Here is a 12,181-nt window from a genome sequence, read left to right on the forward strand (position 1 = left end):
CGTACTTTTACAGTGTTGCCAGTAAGCATTTAATTTTGGCTTAACATTAGGCCAACGTCACTCCCAACGGTTCCAACCACATGCCAACAACATTGCACGCCCAACCTTGCCATGTTTTACTGGGCTGTCATTTGTAGAATCCATCGTGCAATTTTTATGTATTGCTGCGTATGCAAATTTGTCCAGGAGCTAAATTCCAATGCCGAGGTCTGCGAGCCGTGACGAGAGGGCTTCATGAGAAAGTTTCCGTGTAGTTTGTTCCTTCTGTGTTCAAGGAGCGCAGTGGTTTATTTACGGTGTGGGTCCATAGCTCATACGTGTCAACCCCTTATCAGTGCATACCTTATTACAGACCTAATTGGTCACCCCGTGCCCTTATACATCTCAACGTTCATCCTACAAAGCCCCATCATAAGGGAGAAAGACGAACAAACAGACAATTAACTTTTTTTTGCCCGTATTGAAATCGCTGTACGGACCTGAAAACTAAATTTCCCTGTGCAAGAATACGGGGTATTAACCGTATGGGTGTGTTGTATTTTGACTTAAAGCTTTCGAGACTGCAGGCACATCACCCAAACCACATTACCAGAGTAGGAATAAATGAATAAAATAACAACAAATATTTTATTTGAACCTATCTACGTGACTTTACCGAAAGACCCAAGAATATGTATGTTGTATTCATATCAGCTTGGCATTTCTTGGCTCCAGCAAGGGTTTCCGTCCGTGACTCTGTGTTGACAAACCCGTGGAAGACTTTGCTGTTTTTTCCTGGATTTTCCTGGATCTGCGCGTAGTCACTTTAATATGTTTTTTGTTCATGTTTTGTTTGTTGCGGTTGCACCCAATTCAAGAGCTCAATGGCTCACAGGGCTATTACCAAATAAATGAAACGATCGATTCTCGCGATCCTCAGCGGCCGTTGGAATCGAGTCGAGTCGTCACGGCGTCGCGAGTTACACAACCGCGTTATGTAAAGCGAACCCAAGAAACGTTACACAACGTGATGACGTCAGCGAGCGTGACCTCCTGCACCTAGCCTGGCACGTCAGTCAAACCACAGTAACATATACCGTGTAAACCCATACTGTTTACCCGTATTCTTGTACGGTAAAAATTAAGCTATCGGGTCCATACGGGCGTACAGCCGTTTCAATACGGACAAAACAATTGTGTTATTTGTTTGTGTTTCTCCCTTGTAATGGGACTTTGTCGGATGAACGTTGAGATTTATAAGGGGCACGGGGTGATCAATAAGGTCTGAATTGGTCTGTAACAAGGTAGGCGCTGATAATGGGTTGACAGGTATGCAATGCCGGCGTCTATCCCGTGACCTGCACTTCGCTGGACACATTAATCAACCCTTAACACCTGGGTCTGTCCCGTGACCTCCTGCACCTAGCCTGGCACATCAGCCAAACCACATTACCAGTGTCTGTCCCGTGACCTCCTGCACCTAGCCTGGCACATCAGCCAAACCACATTACCAGTGTCTGTCCTGTGACCTACTGCACCCGGCCTGGTACATCAGCAGCGAGCTTTCCACCACTTCACGTGGCATCAGGGTGCACCTAGCCTGGCACATCAGCCAACCCACATTACCAGTGTCTGTCCCGTGAGCTACTGCACCTAGCCTGGCACATCAGCCAAACCACATTACCAGTGTCTGTCCCGTGACCTACTGCACCTAGCCTGGCACATCAGCCAAACCACATTACCAGTGTCTGTCCCGTGACCTACTGCACCTAGCCTGGCACATCAGCCAAACCACATTACCAGTGTCTGTCCCGTGACCTACTGCACCTAGCCTGGCACATCAGCCAAACCACATTACCAGTGTCTGTCCCGTGACCTACTGCACCTAGCCTGGCACATCAGCCAAACCACATTACCAGTGTCTGTCCCGTGACCTACTGCACCCGGCCTGGCAAATGTCACCGCCGCTGAGTGGCGAACGGCGGTAGTCGATGGGCTGAGTGGAGAGGAGGGTAATACGTGAGAGTGGCCAACAGGGGCGTGAGATTATATACATTTCGAACCTAAAGAATTGACAAGCAAATGCGTCTCCTTTATATATTTTTGTTTCTTCACACGTAAAAAGGATTTGTTACACAGTCCATCAGCCCCACGGCCTTCTACAGAAGTAAATAATTTTTATTTAAAACTTTCGTGACTGCAGGGATTCATATTATTGGTTCTTTCGGTAAAGTCACGTAGAAGGGAAATAATGCAAATAATACAAATAAAAAAAATAATGTTAGCGGCATTGATTAAATACAACCCAAATCTGGACATGTTTGCACGCACAAATTAATTGGTAATGGTGAGTTGACAGGGCCATGGCACGAAACATCGCCTATTGTATATTTTACCTTCCTTCTAAAGCAGTTTCTATTGACAAATATGTTGAGTTATTTGATAACATCTACACATAAAGTGTCTCATCAGCAGAGTCAAGCTTGCTTGTACGCATGTTGACCTTATTTCGCACTGAACATAGCAAACCATGCTAATCGAAGGTGTGAGGGAAGGCATCAATGATGGTTGAACTGCCAGATGCGATAGGCAAATGACCTAATTTAAAGATAGGGGGTTCTGGTTTGACACAAGCTTATATAATGCATGACAAAAGTGCCAATCATTAGCGTCGCTGTGGACAATTATCCACAATGACGTTAATTATCCTGTTTCGTAATACAGACAGGATGAGCCGTGTATAGATACCCAACTGAGATGTCAATTATTCAAGATGACATCAGTTAAATCCGTTGATGCCACAAATATATTATTACGCTTGTTTACCCAGGCAATCCTCACCGAGTCTCAACTCTTTTATAGGAGGGTCATACCAAGTTGTCTCAATAGAGGGCGACGATTACTTTGTGTTTTCCAATGAAGTAATTTGCGATGTTATTGATCAAATTTGGGCCATGAACGCCACCACACGATGGCCGACTCATCTTCAAATGCTGAACAAGGTGTATCCCGCAAGTGTTAAATATGTAATGCGTGCACAGTATGGACTTGGTGGGAGGTGTCGAGGCTGTGAAATGCAAGAATGTTATTTTCTAAATGGACAGTATCCCTATTATTTCAAGAGGGTCTCTATAAATGGATCATCCTTTGTAAAACGTGAGAGTCGGTTGCAGTTCCTGCTGTGGCCGTCGTGTAGGTCCGTAGTGAATATTCCTGTGCAGTAGGAGCCGGCGATTATTTATTAACCCAGACTTCACCACGTTGGTCAGTGCGGCTTGATGAAGGGCGCACCCAGGAACGTTTCAGATATTGATTGCTGACTGATGTTATCCGCGATTCGATATCACTGTGGTGAATGGTAGCGCCTCTAGTGACTGCAGAGGTGCCGTTAACAAACGACTTGCAATATATCAATTTTAAAACGTCTGTTCTTACACACGGGATTGCACCTTGACCTTAAGGCTCAATATTAAGATGGACATTTATAAATGTATGCACGGTCCCAATCCCTGTTGGATCACGAGCTAAATTCGCATAGGTTTAGCAGTTGTGATGTAATGTTATTAGTCGCATTTCATCTTTACCAACGAGCTCAAACTACCACTCAAAACTCAGCAGGCAAGCGTCAGTGCCTATGGTTAGCTAAGGTTAAAGTAGCTTATAATTACATGGTGACGGAATGCCTGCGTTGTTGAAGGCCACTAATTATGGAAAATGTATTAAAAAATATACGCGTGAAATGATTTGTCAACTGACGGTGGATTGTCTGTTATTTTTACGCGTAAAAAATTAATCAACATGGGAAGGGTCAGATTCATGGACAACTAGGTACAGTCATATTTAAGTCAATCAATCAATGGCCTTGTTTACGCATAAAAAAAAACCCTGGTTCGGTTTCGAATGGGCCTCATGAGAAGGGTGTGACTACTTAAAGTCTTAAAGCAAATACCTGGCGGGTGGCTGTCGCCCTACAGGACACAGCCGTTTTGGAATCCCCACCGTGGTGCCGTTCAAAACAGCCCCTCGCGTCTTTATCATCTGGGATCGTTGAGTTTTGGGGGATTTTCACCGAATCTGACAAATCTTAAATATGCACTATCTGAACTCTGACTTTGAAAGTCTGCAGACCGATAGTGAAGTTTCCTGAGGCTGAAGTAGAATAAGCTAACATTGACTCATCCAGATGTTGCCTGTTTAAACGGATGCTGTTTATGACCTTTATATCTGTAAGGCCCAGAGACCGATGGACTTAAAAAAAGTATTTCTGACTTTTGTCTGTCTCTCTATTTATATGTGCATTCGACTCAATGTTCTTCATGAGCGTATAATAACGTTCATTACCTAATTAAAAAGTCTGTTGATTAGCTAATGCACTGGTGGGTTCATTGCCCTGTTTTACACCACACATCGTCATCTGCTGCCAAGCCCTACCTTGGCAATGACTAACATCTGACGTAGATGTTTTTCTGCGTCTGTTTTAATTCACTTGGCAACTCTTGCTCATACGTAATGTTTTTTGTGTGCGCGTAAGTATATCCACCTAAGCGAATTACGCTGCTAAACTCGGCTGTTGATGAGACTGGAATGTTTATGTCCGCAGGAAGGCGGGCAGACAGTCGAGACAAACCTGGTCACGTCACGCATACTCGCACGCGAACATTCCTCGTGTACCTCTGTAGACTGTCGGGGCAGGTGCTTTTAGCGATCACCTGGTAAGCGTGGGGTATGGCGGCCTTTGTGTCTCCCTACGACTTATGTTAACCACTTTACACACCGGCACCAGGCATTCTTGGCCGAGTTGACCTAGGGGGAAGACAAGTTCAGATAACCACTTGCCATTTTCCCCTGCACTCGGATTAAACATAAATAACCGGGATCGTATTGCAGCAAACAGACATAATCAGCTGTTATTCGCCAATAAGTGGCGGGCGGGGCCGTAACCACGGCGTTTGTACCAAGTGAAGTGCACTTTGATACCACGTGAAATGGACTAAACTATTTGGCAAGAGGTCAGGGATTAGGCCGACGAGCGAGTCATGACTACAGGCTGCAAAAATAAAGCCCTCATCAGTCCCCCACTCTAGGGCTACGTATCTCAACCATACAACATCACATGCTGTCTTCTTGGTTCTTTCGGCTGCTTGCGTTGTAGCCGAAACGTCGTGAGAATTCTTTTATTATGTTTTATTTTTATTATTTTATTATTTTATTACTTCCCTTCTACGTGACTTTACCGACAGAACAAAGAAGATGAATCCCTGCAGTCACGAAAGCTATAAATCGAAATCACATGCTGTGTTTTCACTACCATTTGGGAAGCAGGCCAGATCCGTGGTGGGTTGTTCGAACAACGGCCTTGCTTTCTTTTTGAAGTCCAAGTAAATTATGTAATTATTTGTTTGTTTACATTGAGTGTATTTTCACACAGTGTACTTGTTTTGGCCAGATATTAGTGTCCTGCGCTTGGAACCCGGCGACTTAATTTCAATTTCCAGCCATAACAACTATACTGACAAGCATGGTGAAGTATTATTAAAGAAAAACCTGCATGACTGACAGTCTGAGAGTCATTCGTGCAACAGTGGGTTGACAAAGTGGTTGTAGAGTATACATTTGTTATTCCATAGAGAAATAGGTGCCACTAAAGTTTTTCCGCATAAAGTGGTTGTCATTTCTGTTCTGCAGGCCCTTGGACTAGATTTGTATTTTTAAAAAAACACACTGATTAGAAGTTGTCCAGATCCTCTGAAAATTGCCCAGTACTTAGCGACTCGTGCATTTGTGTAATAACAATACAATAGACTTTCACAAAAGTTCCGTGTGCCTTTTGGAGCTCATCATAATTACATTGTTGGCTATGGTGATTGCATGGCATTCGTGTAACAACGCAAGAGATGTGTTCTTGCTTTGTGCTCTAAGCGACCAGAGAGCGACATGTAATGTTTGACACACACTTGTGTAACCCGGTGGACTTAGGCTAGCTTTATGAGTCTTAGAGCCCACAGATGAGCCATAACCACTTACCAAATAATCGGGAAAACATGCGATGGTGGCGATGGTAGTCATAATAAATAATCACGTAATTATTTATTCAGGAAATCCTGAGTCACAAGATTTAAATGAATGGGGATGGCTGGCCAAGGCCATGAATGAGTGTAGGCATGTAGGAGGAAACTTACAACACATAAACGTATAGCCTATTGTCAATCCATTGCTGGATGAAGTTCTCCCCATACCGTGTCGATTAAGGGGTTGCTTGACCATACTTCACCATGCTGGTCAATGTGAGTTAATGAATGGTTATGCATAGGGCCCAATCAGCTAGCATTCATGTCAGCCATGGTTGTGAACCAAACACAGGTCGCCGAAGTCATGAGAATGTCCACAAGAGAGGAATATTTGCACTCAAAGGTCCGCTCATACCGCTTGACGAGCATAACCCAGCGGATTCGGGAGTCTTACAAGTTTGCGTGATTCACCAATCCTTACCTGGGTCACACGCGTGACACTTGAATGTGCACTACTGTATTACTCTTTTTGTAACTCTATAACCGGCACGATTGTGTGATTTTTTTTGGTGTTGCAGAGAAATGAAAAGTGTTTTCATTTGTACTTATGATTACACGCCTGACTCACGTCACCCGTATCCTAAGTATAGCAGCGAGCTTGTTATGGGCATGAGGACACACACACGCGTGTGTCAGTGTGCATTGTGTTCGCGACGATCGCGTGTGAGACTTAATCCCACCCAGGTGAGAAAGAGCGTGTGATTATGCACATGTGTTACGAACCCGGTGACCTGAGTTCGATTCCCGATCACAACAACGTTTGAGACTGATATCGTATCCGTCCTGGGACCTCCCCTAGGTGGACTCATCCTTAAAATGAATAACTGGTGCCATCTATAAGCATCAACCCTGCGGACTTGATAGGTGTTCCCTAACAGTAGGTTCCCCAACAGCTTATATATAGTCCTTGCCTATAAGACCGACAGGTCACCAGCACTGATTTAGGCAAGTCTGACTGCTGATGAGATACCGCGTGTCGAAACAGGTCTCGAGTTTGCTTGACTCGAAACAATGCTGCTGAAATGACGCACTCCCAAAAGGCCGTACGGCTGATGCAGTGCTCTTCATTGCAAGGCCCGCGGGCCACTGGTGGTCCCTCGTGGCCTTTAGTGCGGCCCCTGACGTTCGCCTGCCGACAATACACAAATGTGAAAACACCCCTTGCAAGCGGTGTGGCGGCCCTCAAATTGATGTCTTGTTGGCAAAAGTGGCTCCCCTCTCAAAATTAGAGAAGATCACTGGGCCGATGGGTTGTGAAATACTTGTTTCTGTTTATATGGCGTGATGGATACGTGAAGGAGACCGATCGTCTGCGAAGTAATTTTTTTATGGATCTTTGTCTTCATTTGCGCACATGGGCTGGAATTATTCGCTCCTCCCTCACGATTGAATGAGTTATCGTGAATTATGGTCTCGATTTGATCCCACAATACACCGCCACGCACATTAGCGATTTAAGGCATAAATTAATGGAATAATCTCCATTCTAAATAAAAGTGCTCTACCCATGCACGTGTTTGCTTGCGTAAAAGGCGATGTTCTATGCCCATGTACATTATACGCAAATCATTGCTTTCAATATAGATCTGCATACAATGGCTCCGCTCATTTTTTTAAATACATGTTTATTGTGTATTGCAGGGCCATATTTCTCCCTTGAGGCTGTTATCTGAGACGAATGACGCAGTGGCAGCCGTACGTGGGAACACGCCCAAGAGTGCGCACACCGAAGAGATGGAGCCCTGACGTCAGCTCGCATGCAGCAGCTGTACGAGTTGCTGGGTCGCACGACTGCGAATGATGTAGACGGCTTGGCGAGGCCTTCATCCAGCAGTAGATGGATCAAGGCTGATGACAACGAGGATACACCGTCTAAATTTCATGTTTCAGTCCGTCCTAAAAACTAAATTTGTGCTAATCGACAAACACGTGCACACATATATTCACATCTACTCGACATGTACCGGCATTCAAATACACAGATTTATCAATCTAACCTATATAATTAATTTTTTGGCTGTCCGTCCGTCCGTCCATCCGTCTGTGTACGCTCCCTACCGGGGGATTTAGCTCTCGGACCGTGGGGTTCGGCGAGATAAAATTTTGCAGGTGGGCACGCCCCCGGCCCCGCGGTAAACTTAGGCATTTCCGATTTTTCGTCTCTAAACTTTAAATCGGACCGATTATCGATTTAGTGCGATTTATCTTTATTGAGTTATTTAACGCTTTATTTATTTATTTACTCTTGCTGGCAGGCGCGGACCACGGCGGTTGCCGCTGGCAACGGATAGCAACGCGTTCGCTGCGGGTGGACGCCATTTTGAATTACCATTAAAAATATGTGCACGCATTAACACGCGACTCTGAGGTAAATTCATCAAAGTTTCACGTCCTCTTCACTAGCGCGGGGGGGGGGGGGGGTAACGGCCCCAGCACCCAGCCTCAGCCGGGTGGGCAATCTAGGCGAGGCCGGAGGCTCTGCACGGTACTAGGCCTCGACACGCAACTCTGTCAGGTGACGAATTTGTGGTATAAACTCGATATACCCAGCGTTGCCCGGGGGAAAAATACATTTAAATCTTCTTAAAACTTTAAAACATAACATTACAATGAAAATACAACTGTGTAATTAAAATTATAAACCCGACCGCGCCAAGAATCGATTCTCTGAATCGCGAAAAGGAATCGACGGTTGTAGATTCATTTAGAATCGCCTTATTTCCGTTTATATATAAACTGCTACGAATGGGAAATATCCGGCGTTGACCGGGGCTAAAATATAATTAAAAACTCCTGCAAACTTTAAAAAATAACATACGAATGAAAATAAAACTCTGTAATTAAAAATGGAAACCTCCTATGCGCCAGGAATCGATTCTTTGAATCGCGCAAAGGAATCATCGAAGGTTGTAGATTCCTTTAGGATCGCCCTTAACATGTGGTGAGGGAGAGTGGTGAGTGAGGGAGAGTGGTGAGTGAGGGAGAGTGGTGAGTGAGGGAGAGTGGTGAGTGAGGGAGAGTGGTGAGTGAGGGAGAGTGGTGAGTGAGGGAGAGTGGTGAGTGAGGGAGAGTGGTGAGTGAGGGAGAGTGGTGAGTGAGGGAGAGTGGTGAGTGAGGGAGAGTGGTGAGTGAGGGAGAGTGGTGAGTGAGGGAGAGTGGTGAGTGAGGGAGAGTGGTGAGTGAGGGAGAGTGGTGAGTGAGGGAGAGTGGTGAGTGAGGGAGAGTGGTGAGTGAGGGAGAGTGGTGAGTGAGGGAGAGTGGTGAGTGAGGGAGAGTGGTGAGTGAGGGAGAGTGGTGAGTGAGGGAGAGTGGTGAGTGAGGGAGAGTGGTGAGTGAGGGAGAGTGGTGAGTGAGGGAGAGTGGTGAGTGAGGGAGAGTGGTGAGTGAGGGAGAGTGGTGAGTGAGGGAGAGTGGTGAGTGAGGGAGAGTGGTGAGTGAGGGAGAGTGGTGAGTGAGGGAGAGTGGTGAGTGAGGGAGAGTGGTGAGTGAGGGAGAGTGGTGAGTGAGGGAGAGTGGTGAGTGAGGGAGAGTGGTGAGTGAGGGAGAGTGGTGAGTGAGGGAGAGTGGTGAGTGAGGGAGAGTGGTGAGTGAGGGAGAGTGGTGAGTGAGGGAGAGTGGTGAGTGAGGGAGAGTGGTGAGTGAGGGAGAGTGGTGAGTGAGGGAGAGTGGTGAGTGAGGGAGAGTGGTGAGTGAGGGAGAGTGGTGAGTGAGGGAGAGTGGTGAGTGAGGGAGAGTGGTGAGTGAGGGAGAGTGGTGAGTGAGGGAGAGTGGTGAGTGAGGGAGAGTGGTGAGTGAGGGAGAGTGGTGAGTGAGGGAGAGTGGTGAGTGAGGGAGAGTGGTGAGTGAGGGAGAGTGGTGAGTGAGGGAGAGTGGTGAGTGAGGGAGAGTGGTGAGTGAGGGAGAGTGGTGAGTGAGGGAGAGTGGTGAGTGAGGGAGAGTGGTGAGTGAGGGAGAGTGGTGAGTGAGGGAGAGTGGTGAGTGAGGGAGAGTGGTGAGTGAGGGAGAGTGGTGAGTGAGGGAGAGTGGTGAGTGAGGGAGAGTGGTGAGAGTGAGTGGTGAGGGTGAGTGGTGAGGGTGAGTGGTGAGGGTGAGTGGTGAGGGTGAGTGGTGAGGGTGAGGGTGAGGTTGAGTGGTGAGGGTGAGTGGTGATTGGTGAGGGTGAGGTTGAGTGGGGAGGGTGAGTGGCGGTTGTTAGTGGTGATTAGTGAGGGGTGAGTGGTGAGGGTGAGCGTGAGTGGTGAGGGTGAGTTTGAGTGGTGAGCAGTGAGGGTGAGTGGTGATTGGTGAGGGTGTAATTGGTGAGGATGAGTGGTGAGGGTGAGTGGTTGTTGTGAGGGTGAGTGGTTGTTGTGAGGGTGAGTGGTGAGGGTGAGTGGTAAGAGTGAGTGGTGAGGGTGAGTGACGGTTGTGAGAGGTGATTAGTGAGTGGTGAGGGTGAGTGGTGAGGGTTAGTGGTGAGCATGAGTGGTGAGTGTTGAGCGTGAGTGGTGAGGGTGAGTGGTGATTGTTGAGGGTGTGATTGGTGAGGATGAGTGGTGAGTAGTGAGGGTGAGTGGTGAGGGTGAGTGGTGAGGGTGAGTGGCGGTTGTGAGTGGTGATTAGTGAGGGGTGAGTGGTGAGGGTGAGCGTGAGTGGTTAGGGTGAGTGGTGAGGGTGAGCGGTGAGGGTGAGCGGTGAGGGTGAGTGGTGATTGGTGAGGGTGTGATTGGTGAGGATGAGTGGTGAGTGGTGAGGGAGAGTGGTGAGGGAGAGTAATGAGTGGTGAGGGTGAGTGGTAAGTGGTGAGGGTGAGTGGTGAGGGAGAGTGGTGAGGGAGAGTGGTGAGGGAGAGTGGTGAGGGAGAGTGGTGAGGGTGAGTAGTGAGTGGTGAGGGTGAGTGGTAAGTGGTGAGGGTGAGTGGTGATTGGTGAGGGTGAGTGGTGAGGGTGCGTGGGGAGGGTGAGTGGCGGTTGTGAGTGGTGATTAGTGAGGGGTGAGTGGTGAGGGTGAGCGTGAGTGGTGAGGGTGAGTGGTGAGGGTGAGCGGTGAGGGTGAGCAGTGAGGGTGAGTGGTGATTGGTGAGGATGTGATTGGTGAGGATGAGTGGTGAGTGGTCAGGGTGAGTGGTGAGCGGTGAGGGTGAGTGTTGAGGGTGAGTGGTGAGTAGTGAGGGTGAGTGGTGAGCGTGACTGGTGAGTGGTGAGGGAGAGTGGTGAGGGAAAGTGGTGAGGGTGAATGGTGAGGGTGAGTGGTGAGGGTGAGTGGTGATTGGTGAGGGTGAGTGGTGAGGGTGAGTGGGGAGGGTGAGTGGCAGTTGTGAGTGGTGATTAGTGAGAGGTGAGTGGTGAGCGTGAGTGGTGAGGGTGAGGTTGAGTGGTGAGCGGTGAGGGTGAGCAGTGAGGGTGAGTGGTGATTGGTGAGGGTGCGATTGGTGAGGATGAGTAGTGAGGGTGAGTGGTTGTTGTGAGGGTGAGTGGTGAGGGTGAGTGATGAGGGTGAGTGGTAAGAGTGAGTGGTGAGGGTGAGTGACGGTTGTGAGAGGTGATTAGTGAGTGGTGAGGGTGAGTGGTGAGGGTTAGTGGTGAGCATGAGTGGTGAGGGTGAGTGTTGAGCGTGAGTGGTGAGGGTGAGTGGTGATTGTTGAGGGTGTGATTGGTGAGGATGAGTGGTGAGTGGTCAGGGTGAGTGGTGAGGGTGAGTGGTGAGGGTGAGTGGTGAGAGGTGAGGGTGAGTGTTGAGGGTGAGTGGTGAGTAGTGAGGGTGAGTGGTGAGCGTGACTGGTGAGTGGTGAGGGAGAGTGGTGAGGGAGAGTGGTGAGGGTGAATGGTGAGGGTGAGTGGTAAGGGTGAGTGGCAAGTGGTGAGGGTGAGTGGTGATTGGTGAGGGTGTGATTAGTGAGGATTAGTGGTGAGTGGTGAGGGTGAGTAGTGATGGTGAGTGCTGAGCGGTGAGGGTGAGTGGTTGTTGTGAGGGTGAGTGGTGAGTGGTGAGAGTGAGTGGTGAGGGTGAGTTGTGAGGGTGAGTGGTGATTGTTGAGGGTGTGATTGGTGAGGATGAGTGGTGAGTAGTGAGGGTGAGTGGTGACGGTGAGTGGTGAGGGTGAGTGTTGAGGGTGAGTGGTGAGTGGTGAGGGTGAGTGGCGGTTATGAGTGGTG

This window comes from Lampetra planeri, chromosome 5, assembly GCF_965212315.1.
Source record: "Lampetra planeri chromosome 5, kcLamPlan1.2.h2, whole genome shotgun sequence".
In the NCBI taxonomy this organism is placed as follows: domain Eukaryota; kingdom Metazoa; phylum Chordata; class Hyperoartia; order Petromyzontiformes; family Petromyzontidae; genus Lampetra; species Lampetra planeri.